At 58.8% G+C, this 15,313-nt stretch overlaps 1 protein-coding gene across 7 annotated transcripts in view; it reads right to left on the bottom strand.

Moving 5' to 3' along the window:
- The window catches only part of ILF3 (interleukin enhancer binding factor 3), a 29,311-nt gene extending 19,583 nt beyond the window's left edge, over positions 1-9,728 (bottom strand). For 5 of the 7 annotated variants that reach the window (XM_051838102.2, XM_008251538.4, XM_008251537.4 and 2 more), the window contains exon 1: positions 9,484-9,697. The gene's annotated coding sequence lies outside the window, so the exon portion shown is untranslated. Of the gene's footprint in view, positions 1-9,483 lie in introns of all 7 variants that reach the window. The other 2 variants (XM_070059138.1, XM_002723275.5) reach the window with 1 other exon arrangement.
- Positions 9,729-15,313: the final 5,585 nt, after the last annotated feature.

Here is a 15,313-nt window from a genome sequence, read left to right on the forward strand (position 1 = left end):
CACTTTCGGAAGCTTAGACCACAGGGGCTGCCCGGTGGTGCAGGGACCATCTCTCCCCTCCTCACTGATGATACTCAGCCCAGGCACGTGCGGCTGGGAAAGCACGGCCAGGTGAGCACGGTGGCTCTGTCTGCAGAATGAACGGACAGAACAGGGGTAGGGCGGCACCCGTTACCTCCTAAAAGTCTCAGGGCCCCGAGCCAATGCTATGCACGGCAGGCTAAGCCTCGGTTTGCGGCGCTGGCATTCCGAATGGGCACTGATTCGTGCTCCAGCTGCTCCACTTCTGATCCAGCTCTCTGCTGTGGCCTGGGAAGGCAGTGGAGGATGGCCCAGGTGCTTGGGCCCTGCACCCCATGGGAGACGCGGAGGAAGCTCCTGGCTCCTGGGTTCAGGTCGGCCCCGCTCTAGCAGTTGCACCCATTTGGGGAGTGACCCAGCAAATGGAAAACCTTTCTCTCTGTCCCTAGCCCTACACCTCAAATTTAAACAAAACAAAACAAACTCACACACTCCAGGCCTTCTGGTCAGCTGTGGGGAACGGTCCTGAACCATTCATCTAGAAAGACTGCAGTAGGCACCCACTTTCATAAGGACTCAAGCCAGCAACAGGCTTCCCTGACCTCTGGAGCCGCCTCTCCTGGGCTATGAAATGAAAAAACAAACGAGCCAGTTTTGTAGCGACCCACTAAACTCTGACAGATTCACATCAGCAAGGACATCAAGAAAAAATAATCTGATGAGGCCAGCGCTGTGGTGTCGTGGGTAGAGCTGCAACATGCAGTCTGGGCACCCCTTATGGGCACCGGTTCCAGCCCTGGCTGCTCCACTTCCGATCCAGCTCCCTGCTAATGCACCTGGAAAAGCAGTGGAGGACGGCCCAAATGCTTGGGCCCCTGTCCCCACGGGGATGACCAGCAGGAAGCTCCTGGCTCCTGGCTTCGGATCAGCACAGCTCTGGCCGTTGCAGCCATCTGGGGAGTGAACTGGCGGATGGAAGACCTCTCTGTCTCTACCTCTCTCTGTAACTCTTTGAAATAAATAAATCTTAAAAAAAAAAAAAATCAAGTCTAGAGGCAGGTATTTGGCTTGGCAGTGACACTTAACGACACTCACATCCAAATAGAGCATCTGGAGTCCACACTCAGCTACACTGCCGACTATGCTTGCTCCAAGTGCAGACCCTGGGACACAGCTCTACTGGCTACTGTCCCCTCTGTGGGAGACCTGGACTGAGTTCCTAGTTCCTGGATTAGGCTCCAACCAAGGATCACCGGGGGCATTTGGAGAGGGAACCAGCAAATGAGAGCTCACTCTTTCCTGCCTGCCCCTCAAATACATTTCTAAGAAATCTAAAGCCTAACACTGTAGTTTTCAGTTCTGTTTCGACATTTTCACTGATCCAGAGGAAGACATCAAAGAATACAGGCAGGTGCTGTGTTGTACCAGCTTAAGCTGCTGCCTGCAATGCGGGCATCCTGTAAGAGCACCAATTCTAGCGCTGGCTGCTCCACTTCCTAACCAGCTCCCTGCTAATGCCCTGGGAAAGCAGTAGAAGATGGCCCAAGTGCTTAGGCCCCTGCAGGAAAATGGGACGAAGTTCCAGGCTTCTGGCTTTGACCTGGCCCAATCCTGGCCATTTTAGGCATTTGAAGAGTGAGCCAGTGGATAGAAGATCTGTCTGTCTCTCCCTGTAACTCCTTCAAATAAATAAATCCAAAACAACAACTTAGGAATACAGATTTTTAACAAATATTTTCAACTTAAAGATCTGTCTTAATTTCTTCCTATATTAGAGTTCTATAAAAAAAAAAAGGGGGGGGGGGTGGCCAGTGCTGTGATGCAGGTTAATCCTCTGCCTGCAGCACCAGCATCCCATATGGGCACCAGCTCTAGTCCCAGCTGCTCCACTTCTGATCCAGCTCTCTGCTATGGCCTGGGAAGGCAATAAAAGATGGCCCAAGTCCTTGGGCCCCTGCACCCACTTGGGAGATCCAGAAGAAGTTCCCAACTCCTGTCTTCAAATCGGCCCAGCTCTGGCCGTTGTGGCCACTTGCGGAGTGAACCAGTGGATGGAAGATCTCTGTAACTCTGACTTTGAAATAAAATAAAATAAAAAGAAAACAAAACGTTTGGGGAGGCAGAGCTATCTTCCGTTTGCTGGTTTACTTCCCAAATGCCAGGGAGCTCCTAGGGCTGCATTGACAGGTAGCTGGGGTCAGGAGCCAGAGCTGGCACTCAAAGCTTCTGCTACAAAGTGCACACATGCCAGGCAAACGTCCCATCTGCTGTCCCACACGCCCAGCCCTCGTGCCGGGTTCTTGATGGAAAGACGGAGATGATGCACAACATGGCATCCAGTAACCAGAGTATCTGAGTTCAATTCCCAATTCCAACTTCCTGCTAATGCTCAACCTGGGAAACAGCAGGTGACGGCTCAAGTCCTTTAAGTCCCTGGCACCCAGGAGACTCAGACTAAGTTCCAGGCTCCATCTCTGGTCCAGCCCAGGCCTTGCCATTGCAGGGATCTGGGTCATCACCCAGTGGGTGAAGATTTTTGTCTCTGCCTTTCAAATGGAAAAAAAATACATAAGGGACATTTATAAAATAAAGCTGGGGAGTTGGCATATACAGGTTGTTCCCCAAAACATCTCCTGAGGCCTAGGACAAGGCCACTGGTTCAGAGCCTGAGCCTTGCCTTGGCTCTCAAACCGGCAGCGCGAGGCCTCCAGCAAACCACGAACACACCTCCTACACCCCAGAGCTGCTGACGGGAAGGACGGGGATGCTTTGTGAACTGCAGTACTCCCAGGTGCAGAGCAGTGAAGGGATGCATTCCACTGGCCCTGGACAGACACAGAACCGCTTTAGAACCTGCCAGACAGCGTCAGGAAAGTCCGCCACGACTCCAAAGGGGACGCAGCGAACCCTCCAGCACGCACTGGAGGAGGCAAGCAGGTGACGGGACCAGGCTGCACAACTTCCCTCACTGGGCGGGGCCAGGTGTCCTCCCAGTGAGTGCCCATGGCGCGGCCCCGGATTCTTGATAACTCAGTGTCCAATTTAAGGTGTTTACCTCTCCCAAAAGCGCTTTTCTACTATAGAGGGGGAAAAAAGACCATCTCAAGAGATCTGAAACAGGCAAATGTGAATTATTTCACTAATAACGTGTACCTTTTTCCCAAAAAGGCACAGATCTCCCATTCACTGGTTCACTCCCCAGATACCTGCACCGGCCCATACTGGGGCCAAAGTCAGGAACCCAGAACCCAATCCAGGTCACCCATGGGTGGCAGGGAGCCGAGGACTGCAGCCAATCACTGCTGCCTCCCAAGCTGTGCACTGGCAGGGAGCTGGAGCTGGAAGCAGAGTCAGGACTTGAACCTGGGCACTCTGATACTGAACACAGTGTCTCAACTATGCCGCAGCCACACACATACCTTTTGTAAGTCAAACTCTTTACTTTGAAATACTTGCAGGGGCCGGCACCGTGGCATAGCAGGTAAAGCCGCTGCCTGCAGTGCCAGCAACACATATAGGCGCCCGTTCGAGTCCCAGCTGCTCCACTTCCAATCCAGCTCTCTGCTATGTCCTGGGTAAGCAGCAAAAGATGGCCCAAGCCTTAGGCCCCTGCACCCACATGGGAGACCCGCAAGAAGCTCCTGGCTCCTGGCTTCCTATTGGCACAGCTCCGGCCGTTGCAGCCATCTAGGGAGTGAACCAGCGGATGGAAGACCTCTCTCTGACTCTCCTTCTAACTTTCAAATGAATAAATAAATAAATCTTTAAAAAAAAAAAAAGAGAGATACTTGCAGCCTTGACTTGCAGCTGTTAAGAAAGAACAGGGTGCCCCAGTGTACTCTGTACTCAGCTTCCCCCAATGTAACATCCTGCAAAACTACAGCACAGTGCTGTAACCACAGTCCAGACCACAGCCTTGGACCCACACCACCTCCTGCTGCCCTTGTCCGACCTACCAACCTTCCCCCATACCTAGTCCACTCACCATTTCTATCATTCTGACATTTCAGCAATGTCACAGTAAGAATTATGGAGGGCCGGCGCTGTGGCGCAACAGGTTAAAACCATGGCCTGAAGCACCAGCATCCCATATGGGTGCCGGTTCGAACCCCGGATGCTCCACTTCCAATCCAGCTCTCTGCTATAGCCTGGGAAATCAACAGAAGATGGCCCAAGTCCTTGGGCCACTGTATCCACATGGGACACCCGGAAGAAGCGCCTGGTTCCTGACTTTGGATCGGCTTAGCTCCAGCCACTGCAGCCATTTGGGGAGTGAACCAGCAGATGGAAGACCTCCCTCCCTCTCTCTCTCTCTACCTCTCTAACTCTTTCAAATAAATAAAATAAATATTTAAAAATAAGCTGCTACCTGCAGTGCCGGCATCCCATATGGGTGATGGTTTGAGTTCCAGCTGCTCTACTTCTGAGCCAGCTCCCTGCCAATGTGCCTGGGAAAGCAGTGGACAATGGCCCAAGTGCTTGGGCCCCTGCACCCACATGAGAGACCCAGAAGCAGCTCCTGGTCCCAGCATGGCTCAGCCCTGGCTGTTGCAGCCATTTTCTGCCTCTCAAATAAACCTGTAAAAAGTTGTCTTCGGAAAAGGAAAAAGAGTGACAGTGTATGTACCCTTTCAGGTTTACTGTTGCACTGCACACTGCCTCGAAGTTCCCTCAACAACTCACTCTGGAGCAGCGCCTGGCTCCCCAGCTAACCCCACTAGGGATGCCCGCGTACCACATCGGAAAGCCTGGCTCTGGAACCCAGCTCTGCTGCCGGCTCCCGCTTCCTGACACGAGCCGTGAGAGGCGGGGGAACGGCCAAGCACTGGGGTCCCTGCAACATGAGGGAGACCTGGAATTAGGTCCAGGCCCTGGCTTCAGACTGGGCCTGCCCTGGCCGCTACGGGCTTGGGGAGTGAACCAGCATATGGGGGACCTATGTGTCTCTCTGCCTTTCAGATAAAAATAAATCAATCAAGATTTCACAGCGCACTCTCTTTACTGCTAAGTAGTACTCCATGGAATCCACGGAGCAGTTAACTGTCGCCCGGCTGAAAGGTACCTGGGGTTGTTTCTGGTCCCTGGGTCTATCAGAGACAGCTGCAAAGAACCCTGCTGTGTGAGCTGTGAGCAGAAGCTGCCACTTCCTCACAACACACACCAGGAGCCGGCTCACACGGCAGCTGCTGCTACGTGAGAAACCAATGGGGCGGACCCTGCTTGGCACGCCTGCATTCCAGAGGGCCTGCTGGCCACGGCTGCTCTGCTTCTGACCCAGCTTCCTGCCAGTGCAGCCCGAAAGCCGGGCAGCATGCCTCAAGTACACGAGTTCCCGGGACCCAGATGGAAGAACCGGATGGTGTTCTAGGCTCGTGGCTTCAGCCTGGCCACACCCCGGCTGCTGCGGTCATCTGGGGAGTGAACCACAGGATGGAAAAATCCCCATCTCTCTCTATCAAATAAAGATTACAAAAAAAAAAAAAAAAAAAGAGAGAGAGAGAGAGAAATAAACTGCCACAAATTGTTTGCCAGAGTTGAAGCCTCAGATTTTTTTTAAAAAGAGTTTATTTATTTGATTGATGGCTCTGTGGCATAGCGGGTAAAGCTGCCACCTGCTCCACTTCTGGTCCAGCTCTCTGCTATGGCCTGGGAAAGCAGTGGAGGATGGCCCAGGTTCTTGGGGCCCTGCAGCCACAAGGAAAGCCCTGGAGGAAGCTCCTGGCTTCAAATCAGTACAGCTCCGGCCACTGCAGCCAAACGGGGAATGAAGCAGCGGATAGAAGACCAACCCCCCTCTCTCTCAGTGTAAACTCTTTCAAATAAATAAATCTTAAAAAAAGAAGTTTATTTATTTAAAAGAGGGAGAAGGGAGATCTTCCACCTAATGGTTTACTACTCAAATGGCCACCAAGGCCAGGGCTGGGCCAGAAGAAAGTCAGGAGTCTAAAACTCCATCTGTGTCCCCGCTGTGTGTACCAGGAGCCCGTGCACTCGGGCTATTGTCTGCAGCTTCGGCGCACTAGCAGGGAACTGGACTGGAAACGGAGCTGCCGGGGCTCACGTGGGATGCCGGCATCGCAGGCAGCAGCTTAGCAAGCTACGCCACTAGGCCAGTAGCAAAGCCTTACGTCTTGCAGTGGTCCCTTCACCATTGTCTTCGGTCCATCCATTCGGCTTTGCTCCCCTGGGCTCATGAGAAGCACCCAGGAGGGGACTGTAGACCTCCCAGCCACTGCTATCCCCTGAGAACTTTGCTCAAGACCGACACTTTCACCGAGTGTCCCCAGCAGCCGTGGGGCTGCTGATTTCCATACTGTTGACGTCTGGACGTTTTTAAAATTATGAATACATAGCAAAGAATAACCTGCCAAAAATCTAAACTTACCAATGCAAAGCAAACATAACTTGCAACATTTTAAACACACACATTCAGACAACAACAGGTAGTCTGCAAGGAAGCAGCAGAAGTGGTCCCGAAGGTGAGTGACTCCCCAAGAAAGACCTTACCGCTGGGCTTGACCCCGGCCTGAGGACGCTCCGAAAGCATCGCTCGGGAGGATCAGTCTGCCATGTCCGAAAGAGTCACCACGGACCCAAACTGCCAAGGGAACCACTTCTCGCCCTTCCCCCGAGACCACCAACAGAACCTGGAGCAGATGCACACAAATAGGACACCCAGGCTACACTGTGACTACGTGGCCCTTCAGGGATCCCTCCGTCCTCAGAAGCGCGCTCTGAGACTATCCCATTTGTGTTCTGAACCCTAATAGCTACATTTCCAGCCTTTTCCTTGTACCGCCATTTAACGACAGGAGGAGCAGATCTCAACTAGGTAACACTTTCACAGGAGAGCTGGAATCGGACCTTAAAAGGATATGGTTTTCCAACTGCTCTGCAGTGGGATCACCTGTGCTGCTGTTTGTAAATCAGCACACTGCTGTGGCTCCTTCGCACACACCACCCAGCCCCCTTAGACTTACTTCAGCACTGACTTCCGCCCAACAGTGAAGGTAAGAGGTAACCTACCTGGGCTAGGTAAGAGCCACTCACCTCAGGGGGCCCTGACTCTGTGGGCTAACCTGCCAGGTGGCCTGCAGTCCCAAACCCCTTCCTATCTCCCAGGGCTTTGTTAAAATACAAAACCTTCAGTGGACAGCTCCCAGGATAATCCTAATTCCTGTAAAGACACAATCAAAGCATGGTTCAAATGAAAGGCCAGGGCCTCGCGGGCCTCACTGGTGACAATCAGTTCCCTGAGTGCCGGGGCTACCTGGCTCACAGGCAAGCCCGAGGAGTGAGGCCCACATTCCCAGGAAGCCATTCCACTCCCGGTGGGGCAAAGAGCAACAGGAAACTGGGAAGACGGTCAAGAAGGGAAACAAAAGGTGTGCTTCAGCCCCCCAAAAGCTTTTCTGAGGACACATCTCACTAAAGACAAACAGGACAGTGTCCACTGCTTAATCCAAAGAGGTTTCTAGAAAGCTCCACCCGTCCAGAGAGCATGAGAGGACCCCCGTTTTATCTCTAGGATCAGAATCCCATCAACGTGGTTTGTGACAGGAAAAATTTAAGAAAAGAAAAACACAGGGGACCGGCGCTGTTGAGTAGCTGGTAAAGCCGCCGCCTGCAGTGCTGGCATCCCATAGGGGCACTGGTTCGAGTCCCGGCTGCTCCACTTCCGATGCAGCTCTCTGCTGTGGCCTGGGAAAGCAGTGCAAGATGGCCCCCAAGTCCGTGGGCCCCTGCACCCACGTGAGAGACCTGGAAGCTCCCGGCTTCCGATCGGCGCAGCTCCGGCCGTTGTGACCATCTGGGGAGTGAACCAGCGGATGGAAGACCTCTCTCTCTCTCTCTGCCTCTCCTTTCTCTGTGTAGCGCTGACTTTCCCGCTCTCAGAACCAAGGACCTCTGGAGAGTGTGAGAAGCCACAGGAGTTTCAGCCCCACCAACACGGCGAGCCCGGGATCAGGCCTGGTGCAGGCAGGGCCGCGCCTGGCAGCCACCGCGTCTCCAATCCCCAGTCCCGACTGAGGGCGACCCCAGACCACGCACAGGCTCCATTCACAAATCCGGAGGACCAGGAGCCGCCCACGTGGCCGCCACACAGCGCGAGCCCAGAGACCCGGCGCTGCGGGTCAGGCGTGCTGGGGCTTAATCCCACCCTTTTCCAGCCGTGAACGAGGCTCGGTCTCCCCACGCGTCGTTCAGCCCGCACTCCTGGAGCTGCCCCAGGGGACCACGCGCGAAGCCCAGCGGCGGCTTCCGTGGGCAGCTCCGGGATCCCCAGCCGCCGGCATCGGGAGCCTGAGGGCTTCAGTCCCGCTGGCCAACGCGAACTCCCCGTGGCACCTCTCGTGCTGCGTGCACCCCAGGTGCGCCAAAACCCCACCCACGCTGAAGAGCAGGGGATCTCCCCCCAAAAAAATGTAGATTGAAAAGCAACGGAACCCTCGAGTCCGCTTCCCTGCCCGTGCGGCCCGCCCCCGGAGGAGACAGCGAGAGGCGGCTCACTCTCCCAGCCTGTGCACATGGAACCGGGGAGAGCGTGCACGGCACAGCACACCCCCCAGGAATGCACGAGCCGGGGCGACACCTCCCGAGTAAGCCACCGACGCCCCCTCCTCCCAGTCACGGCGCACGCGCGGGAGCAGGTTCCAAGCAACGTGCACCACGATCAGCATCAGCGCCAACACCTGAACCGAGGGAAGGCTGAACCCCCACTCCCCCCACCCCGGCCCGAGAGGAGCCCCTTAACCCGGAGGGAGGCCTCGGACCCCGAAGATCAGGAGACCCCCACGAGCCCACAAACGCGCTCGCCACCCGCAGAGCCCGGGGGCTCCCAGGGAAAGGGGTCCGCCTCGCCGCCGCCCGGCGAGGACAAAGGAGGCGACGTTTCCCGCCTCGGGGACCTGCGGCCGTCCCGGCAGCCGGCGCGGGATCGGGACAAAGGAGGAGGAGGCGGCGCGCGCCGCGGGGCTGGGGGGGTCGCGCCCGCCGGGATGCTCGGGGCCCGAGGGGGGTGTGTGCTCCAGGCACGTGCGCGCGTGCGCGGGGCCCCCGCCACAGACAAAGCCCGGCCCCGGGGAGGCGGCGGCCGGGGGCCGGGGGCCCGGTGCGCGCGCAGCCCCCCGCGCGTGGCGCCGCCGCGGGCCGAGGGGCCGCCGCGGGCGTGGGGGGGGAGCGGATGCGCGCGCACCGGGCCCTCGCCGCCGCCGCCGCCGCCATTTTGTTTCCTCGGCACAATGGGGGAGAGTAACGGCCGAGCGCGGGAGCGAGGCCGGCGGGGCAGCAAGGAGCCGGGCGCCCGGGCGAGGGGGCCGAGCGGGGGCGGGGGGCCGCGGGGCGCCGCCAGCCTCGCCGCCGCGACCCCTCCGCCGGGACCGGGCCGGGAGAGGCGACGCGCGGCGGGGGGAGGGGCAGAGGCGGGAGCGGGCCCCGGCCGGCCGCCACATTGCCGCTTACCTTCTCGGCGTCCGCTTCCCCGACCGCAGCCGCCGCCGCCGCCGCCGCCCTCCTGCCACAGCCCGCTGGGGTCTCCCCCCGAAAAAGCCACGCGGTGCGCACCGGGCTGCGGAGTCCAACTGCAATGGCGAGAAGAGGAGGAGGAGGAGCCGGGGCCGGGGGCGAGCGGGCGGGCGGGCGCGCGCCGGGGAGGTGCGGGGACACGTGACCGGCCGGAGCCCCGCCCCCTCGGCGTCGCGTTGCCGCTCGACGCAGGCCCAGCCCGGCTGCGAGGGAGGGGCGAAAGGCGGCGAGGGGGCGGGGCCGCGTCACGTGATGGGGACGTCGGCCGTGCGTGGCTGGTCACGTGGCGCCGGTACTTTTTTTTTTTTCCCTCTTCCGACTTCTCTGCTTTGTCAGGTGATAGGGGCGAACGCGGCGCCGCCTTCGCCACGTGACAAGGACTTGGGCGGCATTGGTGGGCCTCGCTCACGTGACGAAGCGGGCGCTCTTTTCTTTTCAATGGCGGTTTTCGAGCGGCCATTACCGCGTGAGGCCCGGCGAGGGGCGGAGCCTCCAGGCGGCCGCGCGCTTCCACGCCTGCGCGGCCGCCATCTTAACGCCCGTCTCCATGAGGACGTTGGCGGAAACGGCTCAGAGCGCTCGGCACGTGAGCGTTATTTCGGTGGCGGGAGCGCAGCGGCAGCGGTGCCGGGTCCCGCCGAGGCGGACAGGACCGAGATGTGTGTGCGGGGAACGGACGGGCCGAGCTGCTCGTCCCTGGCCCCTGAGCTCCGGGCCGGCGCCGCTGTGCGCCCCGAAAACTTCGATCGGTGTGTCCGAGAGAGCTGGCCGGGGTTCCCCACGCCGTCTTGAGGCCCAGACGAGGGGAAGACCTGTCCTGGGGCCCCCTAGCCCGCTGGGGGAAGGCGGCGGTGACCCGGGCCGCGCGGCTTCGCAGGCACCTGCTGGGGTCCCGACGCCGCGCCTGCGGCCGGAGTCGGGGCCAGGATGTCGCTCCTGAAGTCGGCCTTGCCAAAAATAATAAACCAGCGGGACAGCGCAGTCCAGTGCCTGCCCCTCCCACCCAGTGCGAGCCGCCCCTCTGCCAGGCAGGGGTGGGGGGAGAAGCCGCCCCCTGGCTCGCCCCGCAGTTGGCCGCAGCGGCCGGAGCGGATCCGGAGCCGGGAGCTTCCGGGTCTCCCACGCGGGTGCAGGGGCCCAGGCGCGTGGCCGCCTCCCACTGCCCGCGGGATGCTGGTGCACGTGCCCTAAGCGCTGGCCTGCACCCGGCCGCTCTCCTGGGTGGGTTTTCCCCAGGTTGATTCTGGGGCCAGCGCCAGGGCCTGACCTTAGCGACCATCTAGGGAGTGAACCAGAGAACGGAAGCGCGCTCTCTGTTTCTCTAACTGCCTACTAGATACATAAAATCTCACTGCTCTTATAGGCCATTAGGGAGCTGGATTGGAAGTGGGGCAGCTGGGACCCGAACCAGCACCCACGTGGGATGCCGGATCATAGGCAGCAGCTTAATCTGCCGCACCCCTGTGCCGACCCCATAAATAAAACCATAAAAAAAAAAAAAGTATGTGAGGATCAGTCACTGTTAGATAACGGGTCCCCTCGCCCTCGCCATCTGTGGTCAGGACGCAGCGTCGGGACGTCTGTCTACAGAGTCGCGGCGTCGGGACGTCTGTATACGTCTTGCTGTTCGCAGCGGGAGTGGGAACCTGGGGCTGCACTGGGCAGGCCTCCGAGGTGTGTGCACGCGGGGTGCAGCCGGCGGGGGCTCTGCGGGGTCACTGTGGCGCCTGCACGGCCTGCACTGCGTTGTTAGCCAGCGGCCCCTCTCACACACAGGAGGGCCCGGCTCAGGGGTGACTTGTCTGAGCTAACAGCGCAGCCAAGTGGCGGGACGGGCCGCCTCCTGGTGTTCCAGCCTTTCTGAAGAACTTGGCCTTGACGATCCCATCCCCTCAGGCAGCGCCAGGGGTGGCAGGCTCCGGACCAGAGCCACCCTGCTGCCAAGGGCCGAGTGCCTGAGACGCACCCGGATGGGAGCGCAGGGCGTCACCTCTCCCATGGTGCCCCCACCAGCCTGCACTGCCGTGGAAGGTTCCAGAACTGCAGGCCTGCCCTGTGTGGCCGCACCCCCTCCACCGCCCCCCCCCAGCCTCTCATGGGCTCCTTCCTCTCCCTGCCCCTCCCCCCTGGGTACCTGCCGTCCCCTGAGGCGGCTCCCACCGCCACCCTCGCCCACCAGTCCCGCCGCCGCCCGCCCACGGACACTACCCCCTCTGCATCCTGGCTTAGGAGTGCAACTCCAACACCCTCAGCCCAAGTCCCTCCACCTGCCCGGCTCCTGCCCGCCCTCCAGGCAGTACTGGCCGTGTGCACAGCCTCCCTGGTCATCCGCTTCCTCACCCTCATAGACTGCTTTTTTTAAAAAAAGATTGATTTTTGGGCTGTGCCTTGGCTCAGTAGGTAAAGCTGCCGCCTGCAGTGCCGGCATCCCATGTGGCTGCTGGTTCGAGTCCTGGCGGCTCCACTTCCAACCCAGCCCGATGCTGTACATTTTTCATGAACTTATGGAAGACCCCTCGTATGCATGGACGTCAAAGGTTTATTTTTGCACTAATAACCTCATCTTTTAATTCAATTTTCCCCTGATATAATCGTAATTATGACTCGATTCCTCCTTGGCCTTCTGTCCCCTGCTCATATGTGTCCCCGGAAGTGCTGGTTCTAAATTCCTCTAGCACCCCAAAACACCCCTGCTGCTTCATGTCCTCTTGCAACAATGAGGCTGACACATAAAGCTGTATGGTTTACAGTGGGGGAGATGTCTCCATCCATAATGTGCAACTTTGGGGGTGGTGCGACAAACCCCTGGACGTTCATCACTGGGCAGGGGTGCGGGGTGCGCAGCTGCTTGCAGCCCCCGCGTCCTGTCTCAGGGTGATGACTTCAGTCCCAGCTGCTCCACTTCCGATCCAGCTCCCTGCGAACGCTCCTCAGGGGCATCAGAGGACGGCCCGGGTGCTGGGGCCCCTGCACCCATGTGGGAGACCCAGATGGAGCTCCTGGCCCCCGGCTTCCACCTGGCACAGCACCAGCCGCTGGCAGCCATCTGGGGAGTGAACCAGTGGATGGAAAACCTCTCTCTCTGGAATTCTGCCTTTCAAATAAACAAATCTTTAAAAAAGAAAAGAAACAAAGTCCCGGGGGAGGAATTTGGTGCCATGGCGAGGAGGCCACTAGGGTCGCCTGCACCTGCTCCGGGCTCCAGCTTCCTCCGACGTGCACCTGGGGAGGCAGCAGGTGACACAAGCAGTTGGGTGCCCGGCACCCACGTGGGGCATGCTCCGAGGACTTCAGTCCCTGTGGGTGATCTGTCCATCCCACACCTATGCTGTTCCTTAGCCTCGCCTCCCACAAGCTCCGCCCACCTCTGTCCCACACTGGGATCAGCAGCCAGAGCTAGGCTGGAACCCAGGAGCTCGGGTGGAGGAGGGTGTCTTAACCAGTTGGCTGAATGCCTCTTCCGATTGTTCATTTAAAATATTTTGTATTCATTTATTTTAGAGAGAAAGTGACAGGGAAAGAAAGACCTTCTATCTGTTGGTTCACTCCCCCAATGGCCACAACAGCCATGGCCGAAGCCATCCAGGTCACCCACGCGGGTGGCAGGAGCCCACTCCCTCAGGCCATCATCCACTGCCTTCCCAGGCGCACTAGCAGGGAGCTGGATGGAAGTGGAGCAGCCGGGACTAGAACTCTGATATGGAAAGCCACAGTCACAAGTGGCAGCTTGAACCACGGCACCACAATGCCAGCCCCAGATAATTAATTTCTAATTTTGGCTTATTCCAAAGAGAGGGAGGGAGAGGACTCTCTATGCACTGGTTCACTCCTCAAATGTCTACAGCAACCAGGGCGAGGTCAGGTCGGGGACGGGAGCTGGACACACCACCAGGGTCTCCCGTGTGGCAGGGACCATCAGCTGCTGCCCCCGAGGGCATGCGTCAGGAGGTGCAGGGAATAGCGGGATGCTGGTGCTGGGACACAGTGGGTAAAGCCGCCACTGGTCGTGCCGGCCTCCCACTGTTCCACTTCCGATCCAGCTCCTGCTAACGTGCCTGGGAAAGCAATGGAATATTGCACAAGTGCTTGGACCCCTGCTACCCACGTGGGAGGCCAGGATGGAGCTCCTGGGTTCCGCCTGGCCCAGCCCTGAGTTTTGTGGCCGTTTGGGGAGTGAACCAGAGGATGGAAGCTCGCTCTTTTGCTCTGCCTTTCAAATAAGTAAAAAAGTTTTAAGAATAGATAGACATTTTGCGGGGCGCCGGATTCTGTCCCGGTTGCCCCCCTTCCAGGCCAGCTCTCTGCTGTGGCCAGGGAGTGCAGTGGAGGATGGTCCAAGTGCTTGGGCCCTGCACCCCATGGGAGACCAGGAAAAAGCACCTGGCTCCTGCCATCGGATCAGTGCGGTGCGCCGGCCGCGGCGGCCATTGGAGGGTGAACCAACGGCAAAGGAAGACCTTTCTCTCTGTCTCTCTCTCTCACTGTCCACTCTGCCTGTCAAAAATAAAAAATAGACATTTTGCATTTATTTGAAAGGCACAGAGCTCTGGTCTGCTGGTTCACTTCCCAAATGCCTGCAACCATGGGACGTGGGGAGGGGTGGAGAAGAGCCAGGAATTCATTCCTGGTCTCCCACGTGGGTGGCAGGGAAACCACGGACTTGAGCCACGGCTGCTGCCTCCCAGGGTGCACTAGGGGAATGCCGGGAGTCAGGAACCAGAGGCGCCATTCAAATCCAGCCACTCCTGTGTGGGCCCTGGCGTCTTAACGCAGTCACATTGAGCGCAACCCGGGAAACCTACCTGGAGCGGGCAAGAAGCAGCCGGGACCCCCTCAGATCCTTTTGGTTTCTTTGCACCCTGGCCTGGGCCCGTTGAGCTTTTGCTGCCAACAGCCCACCCCTCAAGCCTGCACACTCAGGGCACCAGAATTGCCTGGAGGTTCGAACTGCAGGTGCCAGACCACATCGCGGGATCAGCCCACGGCGCCCCCTGCTGTCTGTCGCCAGGAACTGCGTCCTCGCCTGGCTTCCCGCTCCCAGCGGAGCCTCTAATACTTATTCATTCAGTCCGTCATTGATTTCTCTCTGACAAGTAGACAGAGAGACGGACAGGGAGAGCTCCCCAAACACTGGTTCATTTCCAAAACGCTCACGCCGCCTGCAGCTGGGCCAGGTCTCCCTCCCAGGCGAGCAGCAGAGATGGAAGGGCTGGAGCCCTGTCCCCTGCGGGCCCGACTGCTCCACGGCTGGTGCTCACGGGCCTGGGACAGCAGCGGAAGACGGCCCGAGGGCGTGCCTGCCCCCCTGCCACCTGCGAGGGAGGCCTGCGTGCAGATCCAGGCTTCCGGCTTCGACCGGACCCAGCCCTGGTTTCGGGCATTTGAGGGGGGAACCAGCAGGTGGAAGATCTCTCTGTCATTCAAATAAATCATTTAGAATCCTAAAAAAAAAAAAAAAAAAAAAAAAAAAAAGACGACTCCTCTAGGAGAGGGAGCGGCGGCGATGATGACGGCCGCCGGCAGCAGGGGGCAGCAGCGAGCTATGGGCAGCGAAGCCGATCCCAAGCTCTGGGTCCTTGGGTGCATAGCCGGCGGGCGGGCGGGCAGGTGTCCGAGGCTGGGCAGGCCGCTGCCGCCGCCATGGGCCTCCAGGGCCCAGAGTCGAACAAGCACCGGCTGGGGGAAGCCGAGCCGGCCTCTGCTGGAGACCACGGGCCAACAGACAGACGGTGGGCTTCCCGTGCCCCCTGCAAACACGCCAGGCCCC

This window comes from Oryctolagus cuniculus, chromosome 16, assembly GCF_964237555.1.
Source record: "Oryctolagus cuniculus chromosome 16, mOryCun1.1, whole genome shotgun sequence".
Classification (NCBI taxonomy): Eukaryota; Metazoa; Chordata; class Mammalia; order Lagomorpha; family Leporidae; genus Oryctolagus; species Oryctolagus cuniculus.